Source organism: Mirounga angustirostris, unplaced genomic scaffold (genome assembly GCF_029215605.1).
Source record: "Mirounga angustirostris isolate CCGP_5_RB_7025 unplaced genomic scaffold, mMirAng1.0.hap1 SCAF_4, whole genome shotgun sequence".
NCBI lineage: Eukaryota > Metazoa > Chordata > Mammalia > Carnivora > Phocidae > Mirounga > Mirounga angustirostris.
Genome location: NW_026991712.1, coordinates 69,050,513 through 69,077,471, shown reverse-complemented (window position 1 = coordinate 69,077,471; position 26,959 = coordinate 69,050,513). Strand labels below are relative to the sequence as shown.

General features: G+C 39.5%; 2 pseudogenes; both read right to left on the bottom strand.

The window, feature by feature from the left end:
- Window positions 1–2,361: 2,361 nt before the first annotated feature.
- LOC123841041 (glycoprotein-N-acetylgalactosamine 3-beta-galactosyltransferase 1-like) lies at window positions 2,362–3,452 on the bottom strand (annotated as a pseudogene).
- Window positions 3,453–25,277: 21,825 nt separating this feature from the next.
- LOC123858204 (V-type proton ATPase subunit E 1-like) lies at window positions 25,278–26,156 on the bottom strand (annotated as a pseudogene).
- Between the last annotated feature and the right edge of the window lie 803 nt (window positions 26,157–26,959).

The window sequence follows — 26,959 nt, the reverse complement described above, 5'->3', positions numbered from 1 at the left end:
GTTTCTTAGATATTTACCAGAAACTATGTACACCTACAGTATAAAAAAGTACAAATAAATTGGTGTCCACATTAATGTAAAGAGCTATTCACAAAAATGGATCTGAATTCCTTCAAATTTTGATAGATGCTCCCATCACAAAAATAAAATTAATAGGTAAATATTAGTGAGTGTTTTGGGGATAGTACTCTGATTTGTCACTAAAATGAACATCCTTTCTCAAATACGCCATCCAAAGTGGTCATGATTTTCACAACTTTTTGCAAATAAATATAAATCACTCAGTCATTTAAAATTAGCAAGCTAAACATATAAGAATTTGTCATCTGTAACTTTGAAGATAATCTTATAGGAAGTCTAAATTATCCTGTGTTAATATATTTGGATACTATCGCTAAATCCAACGAGAATTCAAAGTTTAATTTTTTTTTTTTTCAGAAACTTTAAACAGAGGATCTCTAATTTAGAGTGAAACATTTGTGAATGTATTTTGGAAGACCATTTTGAATGAGTATCTTATTATTATCCACTGGCAAAAGTTAACATTCAAAAATAGTAAAAATCAGCAAACTTCAGTCTATTGTTCATAAATTATTTGGTCTTTTAATTTCTGACTTTTTTTTTTTTGAGAGAGAGAGAGCGTGCACAAGCAGGGTGGGAGGAAGGGCAGAGGGAGAGGGAGAGAGAGAATCTTAAGCAGGCTCCACACCTGGTGCAGGGCTCGATCTCATGACCCTGAGATCATGAGTTGGTCACTTAACTGACTGAGCCACCCAGGCACCCCTAATTTCTGATTTTTTAAAAGTTTATTTAAGCACTCAACATTTTTTAATATTTTCAATTAATTTTTTATCAAAATCCTGCTTTCAGACTATTTTGTCAGTATAACTAATGGCCACATCAGATACTAAAAAGGAAGGATTTTAAAACTGTTTTATACAAGTCCTGAAAGACAAATAAGTGTTCACCTCTCCACATGATAAGAATAAAAACAACTATAACTATGTAGTTGGAAAGAATTCTAATTAATCAACTTTAAATGTCATTTAGGAATCTCTGAGAGTAGTACTAATATAAGTGACACTGATCTAAGAAAAGCATTAAAATGATACCCATGTGAGAAATAGCATCACATCTACTATTTATCAGTTACTCAAAGCTAAAAATGGGTACATTTGAGACAAAAAATTTAAAAGGCATGCTTACAGGATGCTGTTAATATTTGAGTAAATAAATATTGATAGTGGAGAATGAAACTCAAGAAGTGATAAACATATTTATTTATTTTTTTAAATATTTATTCATTTATTTATTTGAGAGAGAGAGTGCAAGAGAGATCACAGAGGGAGAGGGAGAAGCAGACCCACTGCTGAGCAGAGAGCCTGATTCAGGACTTGAGCCTGGGATCATGACCTGAGCCAAAGGCAGACGCTTAACTGACTGAGCCACCACAGGCACCCCAAGAAGTGGTAACATATTTAGAAAAGAGACCACGAGGACTAAATGAACATTATTTATTCTAGTAAAAGACTAACCACTAATTAGAGCCAAATATAAAACATAGTCAAGACCCACGATAGTTTCAAAATGTGATTTTATTAGTGCATTTTAGGACAAGTAGAGTTCTTATTCTACCTTTTTATTTTTTCTGGAAGAAATACTACTAATTATAAATAATCACAACAAAATTTGATATAAGTAGGGTGAGTTCAGTTCATTTATGTCGTATTGCAATTCAAACACACATCCTGAGTTTAAAAACATGCTGACCATCAGTGTTTCCTTCTAGAGTTTTCATAAGACAGATCTGTTTAGCATCAAGGATGTTTTACTTAACATGGTGCAGTGTAGGTTTAGTAAGTTTAGGTGCTTTCTTTTCTTTTAAAGATTTTATTTATTTATTTGAGAGAGAGAGCACAAGCAAGGGGAGAGGCAGAGGGAGAGTGAGAAGCAGACCCCCTGCTGAGCAGGGAGCCCAAAACAGGGCTCCATCCCAAGACCCTGGGATTACAACCTGAGCCAAAGGCAGATGCCCAACCCACTGAGCCACCCAGGTGCCTCTAGCTGCTTTATTTTCTTAGTGCCACTAAATATCTGGTCAGAAAGAGGCAACAAAATCTCTCATCTTGACCACCATTTTAAAATACAACATATAACAGTACTGTACCAAAAACACATTTTAAAACACTCTCGCTCCTGCTAAAGCTTCAGTTTGCAGCCATTTTTATGGAAAATTTCTAGTACGGAATATCCACTTGGAAAGAATTGCTCACTGGGACCCCAGTGTTCTCTTCAAAGATGCAGAGATCCTTTTTCAGTGCAATGTCAGACACCATACCTTTGTTCTTTCCTGGGTTTATTTCAAAGGTTTCCCAAGTTTGCTTCTACACCTTTATTTTTGTTTGTTTTGCTTATTTCTTTTAGTAAATTCTCCAGTAAGGCAAGTTGATAGCTATATAAATAATCATATGGATGAAAATGATAACACAGGCATAGCTGTACTTTCCCGTAGTGAGAAGAAATTGCAAAAGCAGAACAGCAACTGGAACCCTCTATAGGAGGGACGTAGTTACATTTCCAGTACCAAAGAGGTCTGGGTAGAGAACCTTAGATTAAGTGGTGTTTTTGTTTGTTTGTTTGTTTGTTTTTGGCAAAAAGGGATAGAAAGCTTCTTTTCCAGTGGAATTTCTGGAATTCCTTCTTCTATTTTAGGATTTCCATGCATCTTCCCAGCGCTAAGACTTCAGGGGTGGAAATGGGTACAGATGTGCATTTAAACCACATGAACAAATCTCAAGGTGTCTTTGCTCAGTGCACGCCCTGCCTCCATTCATGGTAGCCCTGCTTCACATCATACTTGCATCTTCCCCCATGTAAATGGTTCTTTAGGATCGTAGGTTGTGAGCAGCCATCTCAAGTTATCTAGTATGACATACATATCATCATCTGCTTTCATAAACCAATCAGCATATTCTAGACAATGATCATGAACATACTGGATGGCTTTAACTATTTTCCAGTACAATTGGTCTCTGCCTACTTTGGTGTTTAATTCTCCAGTGGAAAGGTCTTTATTTTCTTCTGGGTTCATAAACTATGCTTTATTATAACAATGGGTCCTTGTAGCTCTGATATATTTGGTCACTTGTTGTAGATTTTGAGGTCCTGTCACAACCCAGCAAAGAATTTTCACCTGATAGAGGTTTCCACGTCCAGTGAACTGTGTTTCCATATTTATGATAACTAGCATCTGCACTCAACGTCATCTGCCCTTCTAGATGATTCTGGCCAGTGTCATCTGGATGTCTTACATGAGGGTAATTACTCAGAATGTTAGGCTGGATGTCACCCTGTTCTTCCAACAAAATACTAAATAACTGAGAACATAAGAAAAGTATGATTGCTGATCCAGAGAGTAAGGTTAAACAATGCAGCCAAGAATTTGAGGCCATTTCCTTAAGCGTGTTTTTGACTTGCTAGGGTGGGGAGACCAGAAGCAGTTGGCAGAGACAGCCCAGTGTGCTCCCACACATGTGCTCTACTCTCCAGCATTATTTTTAATAATCTGTTTGTATGTGACATGTATGTGGGATTCTGTTACTTTATGTGGGCATATACATCATTCGCATTACATTTGTTGCTCTGTAACAACTGTGAAAACTGTCAAGTTTATCATGTTGAATCAAAGTTGCTTGTGGCAATTTTTAGGGTTATTAAAGATAATTATAAATATATATAAATTATAACTATAAATAAATATATATAATATAAATATAAATAAATATGGGCTCAGATCATAAATGAGATTTAAAAAAATGGAATGGATTCCCCAAAAAATCAACTTGAAAACAAGGATAAGTCTGTTAGGAATGGACATTACAATGACTTTTTTTTTTTTTACAGATTTTATTTATTTATTTGACAGAGAGAGACACAGCGACAGAGGGAACACAAGCAGAGAGAGTGGGAGAGGGAGAAGCAGGCTTCCTGCGGAGCAGGGAGCCCCATGCGGGGCTGGATCCCAGGACCCTGGGATCGCGACCTGAGCTGAAGGCAGATGCTTAACCAACTGAACCACCCAGGTGCCCCCATTACAATGACTTTTAATAAACATTAAAAATATGTAAATTAACTTTCTTTTTCAGTTTTATGTTCAGAAAAAGCTATCATAGGCTTAATAAAGACATTTTATTTTGAAGCATATTATCTTCTAAATTGATTTGTTTTGGATTATGTCTCTGAAAATCATTTCTAGGTCTTCAGTTATTTAAATGTTAAAGTTGAGTTGATTATGGCGGTGGGAGAAGGGTGATAAATTTAAGGACCTTTCTTGTAAGGAATATTAAATATAGAGTCCCTCTCTGGGTGTTATTTTAATCCATTTAATGAGACAATGCAAAAAAGGTCACAGTTTTCAGAGGTATAAAAGTAAGCATGGTCTGCCTGCTTACACACCATAGCACTGACTGCAGACAACCATATACACAATTAATTACGCAAACAAGTCAATCTGCCCGCAGTTATTAATCAACTGTTCTGTACCTAGCAGTGTGTTAGATGGTACATGATGCAGAATATTGGCCTTCCAGATACATGCTAATTTCTTGGGAACTATTTTGGGAAATAAAATAACAAAAGCTACTCAAGTTAAAGGCAACTGATATTTAAAAATCAATGTGCACTCATTATTTGGTTGTCAGCCATAACCAAACATCACTGCTCTATAGTTGTGCTTTCCACTGATTTCAGGAGGTGATTCACTTAACTTTACAAAGGGCCCTAAATCACAAACGTAACTGTCTAGTAACTTTGGGATGGGTAGATGATATTCAGATAGACAGAAAGACAAACAGAGGTATGTTCTTCTGGTTGTCTAATAATATGGTTTTGAAGGATGTGGCTGCCTCACATACTTCCTTAAAAACAAAACAAACAATACAACAACACCAACAATAACCTGGCTATCCTCCTTAAAGAGAATGTTGTGCTTTAGCTTCCTTTTTAAACATTAGGATAAAAAAGTCTGACATTTGGGTCAGTTTCAGGATTCCAAGAGGAAAGAGATGGCATGCTCAAATTAGGATATTTCGAGGAGGCTTTTATTTACAAAGAAAAGAAAAGAATTACCAGGGTAGAGCCAGGGTGTATGGAACCACAGGGGACAGAGCAGGAACCCAGCAGCAGCTGAGGTGTTACCAGTCCCAGATCTGAAAGGCAGAAGCACAGACGCTAACAGAAGGGAAGCTATGCAAGCATAACTGAGAGCAGAGATGCCAAGCAGGATCCATTTGTGACTGTCATTTCTCCTTCCTCCTGCAGATGCTTGAAACATTTTAAAGTTGTCCTTCTCCTTCCCAGTAGATGAACTGGCATGTGAGGAGTTGAAAAGAGGATAAAGAAACAATTACTTTTTCCAGGATCTCACCGCTGCCACTGTTCTCTCCAAGGCCCCTACTGATCTGACACTCAATCCAATGGACACCTTTCTGCTCTCGTAGTTATCAGGAAACTCTCAGCTATCAGTGATAAAAATCCAGCTGAAATTGGCTTAGGAAAAAGGATAATTTGGGTCATATAATTGAAAAGTCTGAGTTTATAGCTTTTTCCCAATTGTTGTGAAAGGACCTGGATGGTTAGCATGCCGTCCCCGTGAGCACAGAGATAACTATCTGATGGTATTTGCCTGGGTCATGTTTTAACTCTGGGGTTATTATGGGGATTTACTCCAACCAGGGCACCAGAGCCAAAAGTAGAGGAAGCATGGCTCCCCACAGCAAAGTTAGAGTGTCTTTGCCAGAAGAAGGGACAATCCATTATAATCCACTACAGTTGTTAGCTGCTTGTCTTACTTGTCAGAAATATTTGGCATAGATGGCCCCTTTATGAAATACTTTTTCCTTGCCTTCCTTGACATTATTTAACTTTTTGACCACCTTGGGCCATTTCTTTTTCTTTTTCTTTTTTTTTTTTAAAGATTTTATTTATTTATTTGACAGAGAGAGACACAGCGAGAGAGGGAACACAAGCAGGGGGAGTAGGAGAGGGAGAAGCAGGCTCCCTGAAGAGCAGGGAGCCCGACGCGGGACTCGATCCCAGGACCCCGGGATCATGACCTGAGCCGAAGGCAGTCACTTAACCAACTGAGCCACCCAGGCGCCCACCTTGGGCCATTTCTATCAGACTCCTTACAGGATGTACTCTTGGTAGTTCATTACACTCATGTCCAGATTTGTTCAGACCCAGCTTACCCTGGTCTCAGGCTAGATAAGCCCAGTGGTGGCTCACATTCTAGCGTTTGTAAAGTCCTGGCTTCTGCTGCCATTGTTTTGTCACCTTTACCATCCTCTGGTCTTTGCTTCCAGCAGGGACAAGGGCCTGACTTCTGCAGAGCCTGTACAGTGCCTACGATGGGGAAGCTGCAGCAGCTCCAGCACCCAAATTGAACCTGGTGGAACCCTAATGGCTCAGGCTTCCTCAGCAGGTGCTTAAGAGGACAAGGTAATGAAACCTGGAAATGTGGAGGCAAACTTTGATCCATAAAACACGGGAAATGGGAAAAACCTAGCAGATAAATTGTTTGCCCTTTCTTACCCTGAAACAAAAAACCCCTTTCATGGGCTTCATATGACCTTTCTGGAGAAGTCCTGCATGAACAGGTATGTGACTATGTTATCCTGTGAGGCTGTGGCTAGTTTGGCAATGCATTACCTTTTATCTGCTTTCCCTCGTTCCTAGACTTGTGTTTTTATTCACCTTGCACTTGTCCAGGCATGGCACCTTACAGAAATATCAGCACACAGCATTGTCTCAACATTTACTTCTCAGAGAAATTGGCATAAGATATAAGACTGTCTTTCTTTGCCCATCATGCAAATTTGGTATTCACTGGGGGTACTTCTCAGGTCCTCTCCATTCCTCACAACCCACATTCTGCCTGGGGGGTCTCCTCCACTCTCATGATTGGGATCATTGAGGACTCCTAGATCTCCATCCTAGGCTTCGCTCCTGAGTTCCAGAACCAGATCCAAATGAACATCACTACTCAGATGCTCTGCAGGTATTCAAACACAATATGTCCACATGTCCAAAACTTAAGTAATAGAATCTCACACTTGTTACTCCAAATTGCTTGTGCTTTGACATTTTATATCTTGGAATGACATCTTCATATAGTCAGTTGCCTAAGTTAGAAATCAGAATCGTTGCTGACTACTTACTTCCCACTCTGTACACCCTGTCTCTCCCCAGGCTTTGGCACTTTATCTCCAAAGGGCACCTTGGTCTCATCCAACTTCATCTCCACTGTCACAGCATGTCCAAGCCTTTCCTTATTTCTCCTGCAGTTCTCCAGCCCATTCTTTAGAGAGTGACCCTTGTAAAACACATCTCAAAGGCTTTCCTTTGTTCTTACATTTTCCTTAGTGTTATGTAGTCTGGATCTATTGTTTTATGCCTGCATATTTTTCCAGCTACCTTTCCTGTCCTTGTGAAATCTAGGCTCCGGCTCTATTGATTTTTTCCCCTCATAGTCCCATGATCTATCTCACCTCTAAGTCTTCACATAAGCTATTTTCTATGCTTGAAACGGCCTTCCCTCTCCTTTTCACTTTGTTGACTTCTATTCATCTTTCAGGTCTCAGCCTACATATCACTTTCTTCAGGAAGCCCTCCCAGATCTCCTTTTCCATTACTTCATGAGAATGGTTCTTGCTATAAATTCCATGGTCCCCTGTATGTCTGCTCTCATTGCTCTACAGCATTTAATCAGAGAGATTCACTGTCCTTCTCCTTTGTGTATAGGGATGGGGCCTCTGTCTACCTTGTCCGTAACTGCTTCCCCTAAAACCTGGCATGATGACTGACACATAGTAATTGCTTAAATATATATTGAAAAAATAAAAAGAGAGTCAACACAAAAACCTAGTTTAAAATCATTTTTCTGATAGCAGGTTTCTGGAATTTTAGAAAACTAATGTGGATAGTCTTGCCTTTTTAGATTATTTTAGAAGCTCTCCTTACAAAATGACAGCAGATGGCATTTTTTTAAAAAATGTTTTTTATTTATTTATTCATGAGAGTCAGAGAGAGAGAGAGACAGAGAGAGGCAGAGGCAGAGGGAGAAGCAGGCTCCCCGCCTAGCAGGGAGCCCGATGCGAGACTCGATCCCAGGACCCCGGGATCATGATCTGAGCCGAAGGCAGACGCTTAACCATCTGAGCCACCCAGGCGCCCCAGCAGATGGCATTTTAATGATTTTGAAGACACTGAACTCTAAGGTAAAACGTGCTATCACCCATTCTAAGAAATAACACCACTGAGATGTGGATGCAATTCCTATTACATATTTCAAAGCTTCTCTGGTTTCTGTTTTGAATGCTGGATTCAACAAAATATAGAGTGTAATGCCCATCACCTTAAAAAAAGTTTTTAAGAATGGGTTTCACAGCAAGTGAGTGATGAAGCACTTGGGGTGCACTGACTGCCAGGATATAGACTGTCACCATGCAGATGTTCCCAGGACACACACTGCATTCTTGCACACTTATGTCTCTCAGTGTTAACAATCAATTGTTGTGGTTGATCATGGTCCTCGTTGTGTTTTTAATGTCATGATTGAAGTTGAGTAGGTTTAATCCATTATTGTGATTTTAAAAAAGTTTTTGGAGAGGAGGAGCAAGATGGCAGAGGAGTAGGAGACCTAAATTTCGTCTGGTCCCAGGAATTCAGTTAGATAGGGATCAAACCATTCTGAACACCTACGAACTCAACAGGAGATCGAAGAAAAGAATAGCAGCAACTCTCTGAACAGAAAAGCGACCACTTTCTGGAAGGTAGGATGTGTGGAGGAGTAAATCTGAGGCGATATTCGGGATGATAGACAGTGGGGGAGGGGGCCTCCATTGGCCACTCTGGCAGGTGATAGAGCAGCAGAGCACAAAATCAGAACTTTTAGAAATCTGCTCCACTGAGAGACGTCGCTCCTGTGGCTAAGCAGGGGTGGAACCCTCATGGGACAGTGTGGTCTCAGGACCCTTGGGGTCACAGAAAGACCGGGGGTGACTGAGTGCGGCAGAGCTCCCAGGTGTCAGAGTGGGGAAGCTGGCTGCAGAGACGGAGCCGAGGAGTGGGCTCTCGGCTCAGGGTTGCCATAAACCGTGATCCGTGGCACAGTCGGGCCACTGCTCTTCCAGCAGGGACCCAACAAGCAGCAGATCCGGGGAGACTCCCCTTTCTCCCCCTGGGAGGAGCGGCACGGGAGCGCACCACAGGGATCTGCTGGGTTTGGAGACTCTACATGGGGTCAGGTGCAAGAGATAGAAACGCTTGGACACAGGCCGGGTGAGCACAGAGTGTGGCTGGAGACTGGGGAGACAGGAGTGACTGACTGCTTTTCTCTGGGGGCTCTGAGGAGTGGGGCCCCGAGTTCTCAGTTCCTCCGAGCTGGAGACTGGGAGGCCACCATTTCACTCTCGTCCTCCAAAGCTGTACGGAAAGTTGCAGGGAACAAAAGCTCCCGAGAGCAAACCCCAGAAGATTACTTAGCCCCGACCAGCAAGGGAAGGGCAATTCCACCTCCGGCAAAGACATTTGGGAACCATGGCAACAGGCCCCGCCCCCAGAAAATCAGCAAGAACAGCCAGCCAAGACCAAGTTTACCGATCAATGAGAATAGCAGAACTCCAGCGCTAGGGGAATAATGCACATAGAATTCATGGCTTTATTTCCATGATTCTTTAATCTTTCAAAGTTAATTTTTTTTAACTTTTTTTCTCATTTTTTTTTTGAATTTTTCTTTTTCCCTTTTTCAACCAACATCTTATCAATCCCTTTTTTAAAAAATCTTTTTTATTTTTCACTTTTAGAGTCATATTCTATCCCTTCATAGTAGTTAACCTTATTTTTGGTATATACATAAGTTGTTCTCTCTTTAAAATTTTGGGATACAGTTTCTTCTAACAGACCAAAATATACCCTAAATCTCTAGTGTATGGCTTTGTTCCAGTCTCCTACCTGATCACATTCTCTCCCCCCCTTTTTTTTAATTCCTCTTCTTTTTTCAACCAACTTCTTATCTTATCAATTCCTTTTATAAAATCTTTTATCATTTTCATCTTTATAGTCATATTCCATCCCTTCATCATGTTTACCCTTATTTTTGTACATAGATAAATTTTTCTTTCTTTAAAATTTTGGGAGGCACTTTCTTCTAACATACCAAAATACCCCCAAAATCTAATGTGTGGCAATGTCTATTCACCAGCCTGATCATATTTGATCATATTCTTTTTTTTTTCTTTTTTCTTTCTTTCCCTTTCTTTTCCCCAGTTTCAGGTCTTTTCTGATTTGTTTAGTGTATATTTTTCTGGGGTCGTTGTTACCCTGTTAGCATTTTGTTCTTTCATTCATCTATTCTCCTCTGGACAAAACGACAAGACAGAAAAAATCACCTCAGAAAAAAAGAACAAGAGGCAGTACCAACTGCCAGGGGCCTAATCAATACAGACATTAGTAAGATGTCGGAACTAGAGTTCAGAATGACGATTATAAAGATACTAGGTGGGCTTGAAAAAAGCATGGAAGATACTAGAGAAACCCTTTCTGGAGAAATAAAAGAACTAAAATCTAACCAAGTCGAAATCAAAAAGGCTATTAATGAGGTGCAATCAAAAATGGAAGCTCTAACTGCTAGGATAAGTGAGGCAGAAGAGAGAATCAGTGATAGAGAAGACCAAATGATGGAGAATAAAGAAGCTGAGAAAAAGAGAGATAAACAACTACTGGATCACGAGGACAGAATTCGAGAGATAAGTGATACCATAAGATGAAACAATATTAGAATAATTGGGATCCCAGAAGAAGAAGAGAGAGAGGGGCAGAAGGTATAATGGAGCAAATTATAGCAGAGAATTTCCCTAATTTGGGGAAGGGAATAGGCATCAAAATCCAGGAGGCACAGAGAACCCCCCTCAAAATCAATAAAAATAGGTCAACACCCCAACATCTAATAGTAAAACTTACGAGTCTCAGAGACAAAGAGAAAATCCTGAAAGCAGCTTGGGACAAGAGGTCTGTAACCTACAATGGTAGAAACATTAGATTGGCAAGATTGGCAAGGCCAGAAAGGACTGCCATGATATATTCAGAGCACTAAACGAGAAAAATATGCAGCCAAGAATACTATATCCAGCTAGGCTGTCAGTGAAAATAGAAGGAAAGATAAAAAGCTTCCAGGACAAACAAAAACTAAAAGAATTTGCAAACACGAAACCAGCCCTACAAGAAATATTGAAAGGGGTCCTCTAAGCAAAGAGAGAGCCTAAAAGTAACATAAACCAGAAAGGAAGAGAGACAATATACAGTAACAGTCACCTTACAGGCAATACAATGGCACTAAATCCGTATCTTTCAATAGTTACCCTGAATGTAAATGGGCTAAATGCCCCAATCAAAAGACACAGGGTATCAGATTGGATAAAAAAACAAGACCCATTGATATGCTGTCTGCAAGAGACTCAAATTTAGATGCAAAGACACCTCCAAATGAAAATGAGGGCGTGGAAAATCATTTACCATGCTAATGGACATCAAAAGAAAGCTGTAGTGGCAATCCTTATATCAGACAAATTAGATTTTAAACCAAAGACTATAATAAGAGATGAGGAAGGACACTATATCCTACTTAAAGGGTCTATCCAACAAGAAGATCTAACAATTGTAAATATCTATGCCCCTAACATGGGAGCAGCCAATTATATAAGCCAATTAATAACAAAATCAAACAAACACATCGACAACAATACAATAATAGTAGGGGACTTTAACACCCCCCTCACTGAAATGGACAGATCATTTAAGCAAAAGATCAACAAGGAAATAAAGACTTTAAATGACACACTGGACCCAATGGACTTCACAGACATATTCAGAACATTCCATCCCAAAGCAACAGAATACACATTCTTCTCTAGTCCCCATGGAACATTCTCCAGAATAGATCACATCCTAGGCCATAAAATCAGGTCTCAACCGGTACCAAAAGATTGGGATCATTCCCTGCCTATTTTCAGACCACAATGCTTTGAAACTAGAACTCAATCACAAGAAGAAAGTCGGAAAGAACTCAAATACATGGAGGCTAGAGAGCATCCTACTAAAGAATGAATGGGTCAACCAGGAAATAAAAGAAGAATTTAAAAAGTTCATGGAAACAAATGAAAATGAAAACACAACTGTTCAAAATCTTTGGGATGCAGCAAAGGCAGTCCTAAGACTAAAGTATATAGCAATACAAGCCTTTCTCAAGAAACAAGAAAGGTCTCAAATACACAACCTAACCCTATACCTAAAGGAGCTGGAGAACGAATAGCAAATAAAGCCTAAACCAGCAGGAGAGGAGAAATAATAAAGATCAGAGCAGAAATCAATGAAATAGAAACCGAAAGAACAGTAGAACAGATCAATGAAACTAGGAGCTGGTTCTTTGAAAGAATTAATAAGATTGATAAACCCCTGGCCAGACATCAAAAAGAAAAGAGAAATGATCCAAATAAATAAAATAATGAATGAAAGAGGAGAGATCACAACCAACACCAAAGAAATACAAACGATTATAAGAACATAGTATGAGCCACTCTATGCCAGCCAATTAGATAATCTGGAAGAAATAGATGCATTCCTAGAGATGTACCAACTACCATAACTGAACCAGGAAGAAATAGAAAACCTGAACAGACCCATAACCACTAAGGAAAATGAAGCAGTAATCAAAAACCTCCCAACAAACAAGAGCCCAGGGCCAGATGGCTTCCCAGGGGAATTCTACCAAACATTTAAGGAAGAACTAATACCCATTCTTCTGAAACTGTTCCAAAAAATAGACATGGAAGGAAAACTTCCAAACTCATTTTATGAGGCCACCATTACCTTGATCCCAAAATCAGACAAAGACCCTATCAAAAAGGAGAATTACAGACCAATATCCCTGATGAACATGGATGCAAAAATTCTCACCAAAATACTAGCCAGTAGGATCCAACAGTACATTACAAGGATTATTCACCACGACCAAGTGGGATTTATCCCTGGGCTGCAAGGTTGGTTCAACATCCGCAAATCAATCAATGTGACATAATACATTAATAAAAGAACAAGAACCATACGATCCTCTTAATAGATGCAGAAAAAGTACAGCATCCTTTCTTGATTAAAACTCTTCACAGTGTAGGGATAGAGGTACATACCTCAGTATCATAAAAGCCATCTATGCAAAACCCACAGTGAATATCATTCTCAATGGGGAAAAACTGAGAGCTTTCCCCCTAAGGTCAGGAACATGGCAGGGATGTCCACTATCACCACTGCTATTCAACATAGTACTAGAAATCCTATTCACAGCAATCAGAAAACAAAAAGAAATAAAAGGCATCCGAATCAGCAAAGAAGAAGTCAAACTCTCACTTTTTGCAGATGATATGATACTTTATGTGGAAAACCCAGAAGACTCCACCACAAAACTGCTAGAACTCATACAGGAATTCAGTAAAGTGGCAGGATATAAAATCAATGCACAGAAATCAGTGGCATTTCCATACACCAAAAATAAGACAGAAAAAGAGAAATTAAGGAGTTGATCCCATTTACAATTGCACCCAAAACCATAAGATACCTAGGAATAAATCTAACCAAAGAGGCAAAGAATCTGTACTCAGAAAACTATAGAATACTCATGAAAGAAACTGAGGAAGACACAAAGAAATGGAAAAACGTTCCATGCTTATGGATTGGAAGAACAAATATTGTGAAGATGTCAACGCTACCTAGAGCAATCTACACATTCAATACAATCCCCATTAAAATACCATCCACTTTTTTCAAAGAAATGGAAAAAATAATCCTAAAATTTGTATGGAAATAGAAAAGACCCCGAATAGCCAGAGGAATGTTGAAAAAGAAAAGCAAAGCTGGTGGCATCACAATTCGGGACTTCAAACTGTATTACAAAGCTGTCATCATCAAGACAGTATGGTACTGGCACAAAAACAGACACATAGATCAATGGAACAGACTAGAGAGCCCAGAAATGGACCCTCAACTCTATGGTCAACTCATCTTTGACAAAGCAGGAAAGAATGTCCAATGGGAAAAAGACAGTCTCTTCAACAAATGGTGTTGGGAAAATTGGGCAGCCACATGCAGAAGAATGAAACTGGACCATTTCCTTACATTACACACAAAAATAGACTCAAAATGGTTAAAAGACCTAAATGTGAGACAGGAATCCATCAAAATCCTTGAGGAGAACACAGGCAGCAACCTCTTCGACCTCAGCCGCAGCAACTTCTTCCTAGACACAACGCCAAAGGCAAGGGAAGCAAGGGCAAAAATGAACTATTGGGACTTCATCAAGATAAAAAGCTTTTGCACAGCAAAGGAAACAGTCAACAAAACCAAAAGACAACTGACAGAATGAGAGAAGATATTTGCAAATGACATATCAGATAAAGGGCTAGTATCCAAAATCTATAAAGAACTTATCAAACTCAACACCCAAAGAACAAAGAATCCAATCAAGAAATGGGCAGAAGACATGAACAGACATTTTTCCAAAGAAGACATCCAAATGGCCAAAAGACACATGAAAAAGTGCTCAATATCGCTCAGCATCAGGGAAATCCAAATCAAAACCTCCATAAGATACCACCTCACACCAGTCAGAATGGCTAAAATTAACAAGTCAGGAAACAAACAGATGTTGGCAAGGATGTGGAGAAAGGGGAACCTTCCTACACTGTTGGTGGGAACGCAAGCTGGTGCAGCCACTCTGGAAAACAGTATGGAGATTCCTCAAAAAGTTGAAAATAGAGCTACCATATGACCCAGCAATTGCACTACTGGGTATTTACCCCAAAGATACAAATGTGCACCCCAATGTTTATAGCAGCAATGTCCACAATAGCCAAACTATGGAAAGAGCCAAGATGTCCATTGACAGATGAATGGATAAAGAAGATGTGGTATATATATACATGGAATATTAGGCAGCCATCAAAAAGGGACATCTTGCTATTTGCAACAATGTGGATGGAAGTAGAGGGTATTATGCTAAGCAAAGTAAGTCAATCAGAGAAAGAATGTATCATATGATCTCATTGATATGAGGAATTCTTAATCTTAGGAAACAAACTGAGGGTTCCTGGAGTGGTGGGGGGTGGGAGGGATGGGGTGGCTGGGTGATAGACATTGGGGAGGGTATGTGCTATGGTGAGTGCTGTGAATTGTGTAAGACTGATGAATCACAGACCTGTACCTCTGAAATAAATAATATATGTTTAAAAAAAAAAGATAGTAGGAAGGGAAAAATGAAGTGGGGAGAATCGGAGGGCGAGATGAACGATGAGAGACTGTGGACTCCGAGAAACAAACTGAGGGTTCTAGAGGGGAGGGGGGTGGGCGAGATGGGTTAGCCTGGTGATGGGTATTAAAGAGGGCACGTATTGAATGGAGCACTTGGTGTTATACACAAACAATGAATCATGGAACACTACATCAAAAAAATAAATTAATTAAAAAAAATGTTTTTGAGGGGCGCCTGGGTGGCTCAGTCGTTAAGCGTCTGCCTTCGGCTCAGGGCATGATCCCAGAGTCCTGGGATCAAGCCCCGCATTGGGCTCCCTACTCCGCGGGAATCCTGCTTCTCCCTCTCCCACTCCCCCTGCTTGTGTTCCCTCTCTCGCTGTGTATCTGTCAAGTAAGTAAATAAAATCTTAAAAAAAAAAAAAAAGTTTTTGAGTGTCATTATTTTTGGTGAGCTTGTTTTTGTTCTTCTTTGCTACTTTATGTGGGCACATGCATTGCTTCCATCTTCTATGTTGCTGTATTTACAGTTTATCATCCCTTGAACAGGAATTGATAATAGTGATTTGTAGGGTTATGAAATGAACGTCAGGTTCATAAAAAATGAGAATTTAGAAAATGTGGTAAGTTTCCAAAGATATCAAAATTAATAAAATCTACATATGTTGAACATGATACAGTGCTGTTTACACATTATAATATAACTTTAAACTATAAACACTAGAAATATATAAATGCACCTTCTGCATGATGGGGGCCTGGGGATGGCACAGGGAGGGGTCTTCCCAGATAGGGACTTCCACTTTTCAATTCTAGGTCTAGAGCAAGCTTTATATACTCAGCAAGGACTTCTTAATATCTAAGCACAGTATCTTCTGGAATTGCTTTCTCTTTAGTATTTAAATGCCTCAGTTTGCAATTTTGGAAGCAAATGGGAAAAACAGAGGCCAAAGCACCGTAAGACAGATACAAATCCTTATCCTGCACACTGTTTTGCAGTTTTAAATGTAAATAGGTATCTCATATATTATGAAGAGAATTGGTTTAAGTCTCTGAAAATCATTTTCTAAGCTCTGTTTTATTTGTACCTCTAAATTAAGCCAGGCTGCAGAAATTAAACTGTCTAGGAGATATATGACCAAAAAAGTCCTGTCAGCCAACAATTTCTACATTACTTTCCCTACAGGATGAGAAAATAACTTTGACTTTTAGGCCATTGCATCCATAAAGAGCTCTGCTGATGGAGCTCTCTACGAAGAATCATTCAAATTAGTATCTTCTTTAATCTCAAGATCAATCTCTGTCTTCTAGGACAGCTCAATTGCTGCACCTTCCATGAACCTGCTCCATCTTCTCTCCCCAGGGAGATCTAGCTCCACAGAGTTGCTCCCTCGGCTCTTGGAAATGCCTGTGACAGCAATCTCTCCTATTTGGACTTGGAGTACTTCAAGTGTAGAGGACAGTATTTTGTTCCTCTTTGTAGCCCTGGGTCAAGCACAGTGCCAGTCACTTTATAGATAATCATCCTCAAAAAATAGCTGCTTTTCTGTAGAGTTATCTTTGATCTTGTGATCCTTAACTTTGTGATCAAAATGATTAAGGGGTGAAGCCATATTTGTAGTACTTACCCAAACTCTATTTTTATACTGGTAAGCTTCCCCTTGTCTAATTAGCATTGGAAACCATCAAGATTCTCCTGTGATTTGACTTAGGAGGGTATATCATTATCAAAGTAATGTGGATCCTTTCTATCAGTAGTATTGGCCACACAATCCCTCTCTGGATGTTATTTTAAGCTATTTAGTGAGAAATTCTTTAAATATCAGATTTTTAAAGATAGTAAAGCTATGAATGGTAAGCTGCACATACGACTACACAGCTGTATGCAGATAACTGTGTGTATAATTATGCAAACAAATCATCTGCCTGCTGTCTAACACTGTGCTAGGTGTTCTAAACAGTGCTGAACAAAGACCTTTAAAATTTATATTGATTTCCAGGAAACTATTTTAAATAAACATAAAATCATTCAGAAAAAAGGCAGGATCAATATATAAAATCAAAGCGTAGCCATTATTTTGCTTTTAGTAATGACTGACGTGGCTTCTTCATAGTTGTTCTTTCTAATGCCCTGACAATTAGGTAAATGTCTGATTCACTTAATCTTTCAAAGGCTCCAAGAGCCATAAACCTAAACGTCGGGTAATGGGGATAGTGTCAGATAGATAGATAGATGCCTGTCTGGGAATGTTATTTGGAAGGATTTGGCTGTTGAACGGCCCATTTTCTTTCTTTCTTCCTTCCTTTTCTTTCTTTCTTTCTTTCTTTCTTTCTTTCTTTCTTTCTTTCTTTCTTTCTTTCTTTCTTTCTTTCTTTCTTTCTTCTTTCTTTCTTTTTCTTTTTCTTTCTCTTTCTTTCTTTCTTTCTTTCTTTCTTTCTTTTTCTTTCTATAGGAAATTTATGTCTCCTTTTTGTGTGTACTAACAAAGATTTGTGTCTAGAACTGGCTTCCCTATGAACTACTTTAAAAAAATGACAGGACTTTGAAAATCAGCTCCAAATATCAGCTAAGGTAAATAGGAGGGATATACATGTTTAGAAAAGGCTCAATTCTAGTTGACGAAGTAATTTGCCTACCACCTCTGTGTTTAAAGAGAGTAAGACAGAAAGAAACTAAAAAACAGAATGGAATAACAAAATTCATTTAGATATTTTTGAAGTTATAAATCACATAGTGAATATATTTTGATTCATCTAAGTAATAATAACTAGTTTCTATATCAACAGATTAAATATCCTTGTCCGCAAGGGGTCGTCTTTTGCATGATCGCTCTTTATAATTTTCTGAATTTCTGGAATTTTAATAATGAACTTGAATTATTTTTATTTTAAAAAGTTCCCATTTTCCTCACTGAAGCATGGTTGCATGCTTATTGTGGCTGAGCGTTCCCTATGCATCCTCACACCTAAACACTGGGACTCTTTGGCCACTAACTCTAAGGACCTGCTCTGTGGCTGCCAGCCATTTCCCCGTATGGGTTTAAAAGCACAGATAAGTGGAATTAAGTGGAAATAACTCATTCAAAAGAAGGCTCTGAAAAAATTTGTGAGATTTGTGGCACAGGGGAAGGTTATACCTAGAGTTTTTTTTTAAATTATTAGTCCTCCTATGTATTTCCATGAAGGTAATCCCATGATTTCCCTATTTAGAAGTGATCTCTTCTTGGATTTGCACTGTATTCTATCCTGGAAACATTTCCCTGTACTTGGGAACTTAGTGCCAAGATTAGCCTTTAATTGACACTGATGCAGTTTTCCCGAATGCCAGCTATCCTCGGACTGGCTTATCTATGACAAGCCTACAGAGAGCAAACATGGTACAAAGCATTCGTGGGCTTCCGAGAACATTGTTGTTATTGTGACTAGGTATTTCATGGCTAATCTCTTAGCGACAAAGACCCATCCACGGGAATGAGGCAGCTTCTTTTAAGCAAAGCTCAGCTGGCCTGACAATTACTTTAATCACCTTCCTGTTTTGTAGGTGCAGCAGTACCTCATAACTTGATGAACGGTAGTAAAAAAAATGCAGTAAGTATTTCAAGTATTCTCTAAAACCATTAGCATAACTGCATAATCTTATTTGGGGATTTCTTTCATCTAGAAAATAAAGCTGTTCTCTTCAATCCTACGGCAAAGTCTATGGCTTTTTCTACCATGTTGTTGGGAGTTAGAAAAATCTGGAGGACTGTGAGGGAACATTCAAAGGAAGTAAATTAGAAACAGTCGCAGGGATGCTTCTGCATGCTCTAGACCAAGTTTGATGGACAGAAAACATATCTAACTTGGACCTGCCTCAGGGATCTTCAGAAGGGACCCACTGGATTCCTTTGTTGACACAAGTCAGCATACAAAAGAATATAAAAGCAACCAGAAGAAAATCACAGCATCTTGCCATAACCAAATCTAATTCCCTACTTCATCTGCATCCATAGTTCCTTCCTTCTCTCTTTTGAATATCTCTGTGCCTGAATCAAATCCCTCAACTTGTTCTTTAGACTTCATCATCTCTAGTCCACTCAAGACCACCTCTGCAATTGTCCCCTCTCTCTTCCAAAAATCATTTTTTTTCTCCCAACTGGATCATTCCCATTGACATACTTTCTATATTTCAATAAACAAAACAAAAAATCCAACGCTCCCCTGAATGTTTACCTTTCCTCAGTTACTACTTTGTTTTTCTACTTACCTTGGTAACAAAACTGGGAACATGGTCTCCAAATCCTTCTCTTCCATTCCTCCTTCCATATAGTGTTAGGGAGTGCCACTCCTCACCTGACCGTGACAGGGTTCCTGTTGAAGACAGCAGAGATTTCTGTTCTGTCAAAACCAGTGGTCATTTCTCCCTCCTTATCTTATTATAATTCTCAGTAGCATTTGGCCTGGTTCACCACATCTCTCATTCTTAGAACATTTTTTCTCTTCGATAACATCACTCTCCTTGCTTTTCTTATACTTCACTTTCTTACTCTTTTTGACATCTTTTGGTGGCTTCCCTCTCTCTGACCAGCCCTTTGCATGCTAGAATTCCCAGGTCCAGCCATGTTCTCTTTCTCTTTTCTCTCTCCCCTCAGGTCATAGGTGATCTCATCCAGTCCCTTGGCTTTAAATACCATCTTAAATAGGAAGTGTGGAAGTCTGATTGAGAGTTTTTCCTGCCTCCAGAGGTGGCAGAACAGTGCAGAGATTTTAGCTGACAGCACACTGATGCAAACAAAGTAGTTAATGTCTCCAGGGCCAGTTCTAAGCAAGGCTAGTTATGGTATGAGATTGCTCCATCCTACAGGGACAAGAGGGTTAGAATCACCTAAGCCTAGGGCACTTGGGTGGCTCAGTCAGTTAAGCACTCAACTCTTGATTTTGGCTCTGGTCATGACCTCAGGGTCGAGAGATAGAGCCTGCATGGAGGCCAGTGCCTAGCCCTTTGTGGGCTCTGCACTCAGCAGGGAGTCTGCTTGAGATTCTCTCCCTTTCCCTCTGCCCCTCCCCATGCTCACACACTCTCTCTCTCTCAAATAAATAAATAAAATGTTAAAAAAATCACTTAAGCATTAAGAGATTTCCAAAGAGAAGGAAAAATGAGGAAGAAAATGAGAGGAATGTGGGGATAAGGGGACATCCAAGATCCTTCATATACATTATTGGGAATCTGAATCATCGGTGACTGATTGCCTCTGTTGGGGAAGTGGTTTTACTTTAGGTAAACTGGCCAGATAGCATTTGATTGTGGAGTGAGGTAGAATCAGTAGCATTTGACAGGCAGCCTGGAATTGGGCCACTTTCTTTTTCCCCCAAAGATTGATTATTTATTTATTTATTCCTGTATTTATTTATGAGAGAGGGCGTGTGTGTGGGCGTGAGTGAGGGAAGGGGCAGATGGGGAGGTCAGGGGAGAGGGAGAGAGAGAATCTCAAGCCAAACTCCATGCTTAGCGGGGAGCCGGATGTGGGGCTCAATTTCATGACCCTGAGATCATGACCTGAGCTGAAACAAGAGTTGGTTGCTCAATACATTGAGTCATCCAGGTGCCTGGGGCCACCTTTTGTAATAATTATTTACTTGGGGATTGGCTTGAGAAAAAGAAATAGTATCAGAAATATTAATAAGTGTTGCTGCTTTTGGCAATCAGAGCCTGGTCATACACCACTCTATATAGCTCTGCTCTATCTATTATCTATTAAATCTGTGACTGTGAGGGTTAGCCAGGTGCACTTACCTGTAGATCAGAAGATCCTCCCAGGCAACTTAGAGGATATCCCCTTTGCACCCAGGATACAATTGACACAAGGGTGATACATTTCATAGCCTATCTCACCTCTATCTGACTCTGTGTCTCATTTCCACTTACCCTCCCCTTACCTCTGGCCCCTGGAATGCAGGTGTGGAAGACCTAAATATATAACCATGGATTCATATTTATTATATTTATTTGTATTTATTTGCATATTTATTTTTATTTTTTATTTATATTTATATATTTATTTGTATTTATTTTTATATTTATATATATTTTAAAATATGTGTATTTCACCCTGTAGAAACCGGACCCTTCCACTGTGCATTCTTGTTCCTCACCTCCTCTTTCTGTTTCTTACCACCATGTTTGAGACTTTAAGACCTTGATCCCAGGCCCCAGAATGACTCCCCCAACCCTTGAATTTCAACCTTTGGAAGGTCTCTTTCTGTCCTATTATATGCACTGTCATGCACCTTGATCCTCTAGAATGCATTCACCATGGACTCTCATGAATTACAGGATTTCCGCCCTCTTTGTAGAAACAGAAAGACCTGGAAGTCCATCTAGGCTCAAAAAACAAGAATCCAAAGAACAAGAAGAGTGGACACGGAGGATTCCTTTTGATGGACCACAAATGCAACTCTGAAGAACACTTTCTGTGAGGTCTGCTACTTGTTGATGTCTTTATTTCCTTTCTATGCAGGAAACTCTGGCTTTCATGTCCATTGCTCATTCACTCCATTGCGATCTTAACAGTGTCTTCCTACTAGAGCTTTCCTGTGGGGTAGGACATGGGTAGAAACCACCTGGTCCAGCAGGGTTGGCTGAGATAAGAAGCTCATTTGCATGCATATTCTATTTCAAGAGATGCCAGGCCTCTCTTTCTAAAGCTTGCTTGTCACATGTAGCAAAGAGGTGACAATTACTAGGAAACTTTGAGCAGTCTCAGAGGTGCTCTTCAAAGACTCCTACTCATGAAAGAGGAAATATACTTGTTTTATGTCTGGTTTTGTCTGCTACTTAATTTTTTTCATTAAAATATTCTTCACTAGAATAAGAAACTTTAAGCAATACTTTCCCAATAAAGTACTGAAATTTAATTTTATTTTTTTAAAAAACCTTGATTTCTGTTGGTGTATGCATGAAATAGGAAATTCTACATTTTTAAATAAAATATAAATAGAGTTCATTACAAATAATCATATTTTCTTTTTTTTAAAAGATTTTATTTATTTATTTGACAGAGAGAGCCACAGTGAAAGAGGGAACACAAGCAGGGGGAGTGGGAGAGGGAGAAGCAGGTTTCCCACTGAGTAGGGAGCCTGATGTGGGGCTCGATCCCAGGACCCCGGGACCACAACCTGAGACGAAGGCAGATGCTTAACAACTGAGCCACCCAGGCGCCCAGAAATAAACATATTTTCTTAAAAAAGTGTAAGAGTATAGTTTTTATGTTTCTGTAATGCAGCAATGAGATTTGCTAACAGTTGTGTACTTTACCAGCAATAGTTATCATCGTCCTCTACGAATTTAAAATTTACATACTTAGTTCTCTCTTGCCGTCCTTTGTAGCAGAATTTATATCATGGCATAGTTTCCTCTCATTTAGGAAATCAATGCACTGAAAAATGTACAAAATTTTATTTCTCTAGCACTTGTTAGCCACGCTTTTACAAATGCAATCTAGTGTATGAGAAAGGTCCTGGAGATAAAGCATTCAATCAGTGTCAATGAAGTTACAGAAGGACACTGACCAAAATATTGTCACTGGGCAGCTACGATTTACCAATTTAATATCTTAAATTTACATATGTTCAATTTATATTGAGTATTTACATATACTTACATTTAGTCCTAAAGAGAGGGTTTTATATTCAAGCTGAGACTTTTCTTTGAACTGCTAAGGACATGACTTTTTAAAATTTCTGAGAGATTTATACTTTAAAAGTTGGTGGTTACTACTGCATATTTCATCTTTTTAAAAAGATTTTATCTATTTATTTGAGAGACAGCAAGAGAGAGAAGGATCACAGAGGGAGAGGGAGATGCAGACTTGCCGCTGAGCTGGCCGGAGAGTCTGATGTGGGGCTTGATCCCAGGTCCCCGAGATCATGACCTGAGCAGAAGGCAGAATCTTAACCGACTGAGCCACGCAGGCGCCCCTGCATATTTCATCTTTTGAGGGCAGAAAGATGTTTCCTCTAGTACTACTTGGCAGGGAAGGACAGAATCATAGGATGAGCATGTGTTTGCACATGTGTGTTTGCATGTCAGTGTGTGTGCATGTGAATTCTTGTGTGGCTTTAGATGCTAAATTATTTGAATCTGGAGTTGGTAATAGAAACAGAACACACACACAAAATCCAAAAAGTAATTACTTGGAGAATCAGAAGAATAGGAATGTATATCTTTAGAAATCATTTCTTTTTTAATTTCTAAAATATTGTATAATAAAAGCAATAAAGATTGTGTAATAAACTTCCTCCTTCAAATAATGCCCAGAGCAACCCTGTGAGGTTTAAACTCATTTTTACAGAAGCAGAAACTGAAGCAGAGTGAGGTTAGGGGGCTTGCTTAGTCAGCCAGCTGTTGGGCCACAGAGTGAGGGTCTGCGGTCAGGAGGAGCAGGCTGCCAACTCCGTACTGCAGCTCTGCGCATATTGTCTGAGAATCCTGTAGGAGCTGTCCTGTTCTGTCCCTGTAGCGCACAGCCATTCAACCTCGGGCCCTTGGCCTCCCCCTCCGCAGAATGAGCTAGAGATGGAACACTTCCCCTCAGGTAGGAAAAACCTGACAAGGATGTGTTTTAATTAAGTTTGAGTAAAATTTCCATTCCAGAAAGGGTGTGAATTTATTCTCTTTCATAATTCTTCAGGGCCATTGATAGCCTATCTTCTAATTAAAGATTTTGTACCAAAATTGTATTAGTGGATACTTGGCTCTTCAAACTCATTTCAATCTAAGAATATATTTTCAAACCTACAGAACTGAAAAGAGTAAAGCACCTTAAAATTCGTGTTGATATACTCAAAAGGAAACTTGGTATTTTCACTTAAAACCTTGGCTCAGCATTTCACAGTGTATTTTCGGAGGAAACACTAGTGTTTCCTGAGTACATTTCTAATAGGAATTCCTAATAAGGAAAAAATATTCTAACACTATATTATACTATACACACATACATGTGTACAAACATATATATATAAAATGCAAAAGCTAAAAATTTATAATTTAAAAATTTCTATGATGACTTGTTTTTAAGAAAAAGGGTATTGTGTCTGTGAAAGGAGCATCACCTGAAAGATGCTCTGATAAAGAAAGCTCAGTTTCCTGGGCATGAACTATAAGCAGGCTTTCTAGCATGTTCTATGAGTGGCTCTGTGCTTGTCTTTTCAGTGTTCTGTGCTTCCATATCCATGATTATATAACCATGTTAGCCATCTGACATATAATTTAAGATGTGACTGTGACTTTATTTGATGTCTTCTCTGTGCCAACCACTTGCTATGTCCCAGGATTATAAAGACAAACAGGACGTTGAATCTGCCTGTAGAAGCTTGGCAACCGGTCAGAGACAGTGAGCCAATCTGTGCTAGAGCATAGCATCCCCCATGTTGACATACAGGCACAGGAAAAGTGATGCTTGAATGGAATTTGGAAAGTTAAGACATTAAGCATGGAAGAGGTGCAGGCTAATGCTAAAGAAGCTAACATTCTCCTCTGAAAGGACTTATTTTTTTTCCATGTAAACCTTTTGTTTTAATAGATAAGACCTAGTCATGGCTTAGATTTTAAATCACATTTACAGATAAGGAACGCTTCTAGGCCCAGACAGGTTAACAGCGAAGCTACTAGTGCTGGCAGGAATGCATGCCCCCCATGCATTTGAAGCCTAAAGAGCAGAGACTGAATGTCAGAGAACACCATACACAGCACCCTCCAGACTCGAGAACTGACAGCAGAAGACGAGAGGAAGAGCAGAGCCTCGGGGAAGCGCTGGTAACCACCATCTGATACCTTCACCTTCATGCTACAGAAGCAAATGAAAGTTGTGCTACTTTTAGATAAGCTAAGAAGGAGGTTTCCTGATCACAGTAAGTGAAGCTTTCTCTCATGTTAACAGTTAGGCCAAGGGCATTAGCTACAGAGAGGATCCACTGATAAATACAGAATATTAGAACAGCAAAGAGGAAGCCACACAGATATCTTGTTTCTTCAAATATCAGAAACTTCCGCATTACAGCAGGAGAGCAGTGAATGAATTCCACCTCATCCAAAGGTTTAGTCCAAAAACTTCCTGTTGGCATGTGCACCAAATAAGGCTCCCCGTACTTCTGGCATCATCTGCTGGGCTATGAGATCCAGCCGGCTTTCTAGGGTATTGGAAACTTTTATTTTACGATCCCCATTGTAGATATCAACTCCACCAGCTATTTCTTCAGGCAGGTAGGCCTCCTGATCAATTTGGACATCAACATCTATTTTGGTGGCAATTTTGTACATAGGAATTGTTTTTTGCACTTCAGCCTTTACCAGAGGGAAATTCTGCTTCCTGCAATGAATAATCATTCGGGGCTCCAACAATTGGTACAAACCCTGGAGGACCAGTCCATCCAGCAGCACTTGGTACCTGGTTGTATCTTTTAACACTTTGCTGAGTCTCTGTTTTGCTTCATTTAGTAGGTCTGTAATAAGGTCATCTCTTGCTCTGAGGACTTTGAGCCTTGCTTGATTCATCAAATTAGACATCTGAATTTTCTTCTCATAGTATTCCATAATCTTCAGTCTTTGGGTTTGTACAAGATGACCTTTCTCAATGTTGAACTCTTCCTCTGCTTCACATTTATTTCCTCTGCTTTCTCATTGGCTTCTTGTTCAATAAAAGCCATCATATGCTTAATCTGCTTTTGCATGTCAGCATCACTGAGGGCCATGGTGAAAGCTGTGCTAGGCCGGAGGCCCACTGGCTCTAGCTTAGGTTGGAAGGGGGCAGTGGAAGGAAGGGGAAAAGAAATCCAGCCTGAAAGGACTTCTTTTTTATATTATGCCTACTCCATATCTTTAAGGAAAAAATAAACAATAAAGCTATATGGTTTCACTGATTAGTCTCAACCGTCAAATTTTTTTTTTTTAAAGGTTTTATTTATTTATTTGACAGAGAGAGAGAGACACAGCGAGAGAGGGAACACAAGCAGGGGGAGTGGGAGAGGGAGAAGCAGACTCCCTGCTGAGCAGGGAGCCCGATGCGGGACTCGATCCAGGGACTCCAGGATCATGACCTGAGCCGAAGGCAGTCGCTTAACCAACTGAGCCACCCAGGCGCCCCTCAACCGTCAAATTTTTAAAAAGAATTTTAGAATACTTTTCTACTTGTAATAATTTTGAATATATTTATTATTTTTAGGGACTAAAATGGTCTAAAGGTAATGGAAGTCTAAGTTTTATTAACAATGGTCGTAGATGCTAGGTATTATATTATTAAATCTACTTGAGAAAAATGAACGAAATTGCCAATTGCCATTCCAAAACCATGCTGGGCTTTTACCTAATATAATATGAGTATGCCAGTAATGTATAACCTGAAATCTGTCATGGAAAGCCCTGCATGGCAAAATAAAAAATGTCAGCTGAGACATTTTAGAGTTGAATTTGTCAGTCTTCAAAATAGTGTTTTGAAAGTAGGCCAAAAGCCCTCAGCCCATTTATTTTCACGTTGTATTCTTGTTTCATCTGTCCCCTTATCTGGGTGCATAAGCCATCTTGTACAGTGCAATGTCAATTCTGATGATTTGTTTTAAAGAAACAGTTGTG